This window comes from Poeciliopsis prolifica, unplaced genomic scaffold (genome assembly GCF_027474105.1).
Source record: "Poeciliopsis prolifica strain line A6 unplaced genomic scaffold, Auburn_PproV2 SCAFFOLD006, whole genome shotgun sequence".
In the NCBI taxonomy this organism is placed as follows: Eukaryota; Metazoa; Chordata; class Actinopteri; order Cyprinodontiformes; family Poeciliidae; genus Poeciliopsis; species Poeciliopsis prolifica.
The window spans coordinates 15,374,241-15,375,393 of record NW_026562381.1 but is presented as its reverse complement, the minus strand read 5'-3'; positions in this window follow the sequence as shown (position 1 = coordinate 15,375,393).

Here is a 1,153-nt window from a genome sequence, read left to right as displayed (position 1 = left end):
ACAGGGGAGGAGAGGTGGAGGGCGGAGGGCGACATCTGCCTCCAAATAAAAGTCAATATGAATGATATGTTGAGAAAGAATGGAGTACAGCTTCAGAGAAATGGGCTTTTATGATGCACGGAAAATTAGCAACTTCACTCAATATGCTTTTAAATTATGTCAGTTCTCTTCTGCATGCAATTCATTAAGCCAACAAATTTTCAAATAGCATATTACATTTTATTTATTTCCTTGTAAACTTGAACTATTTTTTTGCATCGTTAGATTTCACTCAAAATGGAAAAATTGTCTACAAAAGAGGTACTTTGATTATCAGGTGTTTTAGTGCGACTTTCACTAAGCTATGTGTGAGGAATCATCAATTTTACAACCAGCATGTGAGAAATAAAGCAGAAAATCTTTTATTCTTTAAAGAATAATGTGTTTCTGATAATTGCTTTATGTTCCTAATGATGATACTCTACAGATTTATTAATGCCACAGATTTTTGTTACAACAAAAAGAAAAGTGTGGTAGCCACTGAGCATGATGATTTTTATTACATCCATGATTAACAAGTATAAGTAACTGTGGTATTTTTGCTCCCCAAAAGTATATATTGCCCCAGAAAGAATAATATTTTCTTAGTTAGAATTACAGCTTTGGAAACTGAACAAAAGAAAAATCTCTCTACGAAAATAAAGAAAACCAAAAGTCCATCTTAACATTCACCAATCAAATTCTTTGATTGGTGTTTTAAATTTCATGACTATTTTTTATTCAATGTTTGTTTATGTAAGAAGAAAATCAAATGAGTTTAAAAGGCTAAATCAGTTTGCATCACACACATATAAATTAACTCTTTACAGGGATTAATGAATGAATGAGGTACAGAGTTGTGTGTGTGCATGTTTGTTTATCAGCACAGAGGGAAAGATGGCACATTAGGCCTGAGGGCACATCATTATTAGAGAGCCTGTTTCCCCTCCCTTTTTCTCCATTTCTACCTTCCCATGCTCCCCCTACCTCTAACCTCCCTCCACCAGACGCTCTTCATCCAGCTTTCAGAGGCGGTCAAAGGCCAAACCGAGTCGGCCAACGTGCGGAGGCCTTCGTGCAGAGCAGCGCTCCTCCTGCTCTCTAATTACGCCGTGATACAATGCAATATTCCTCT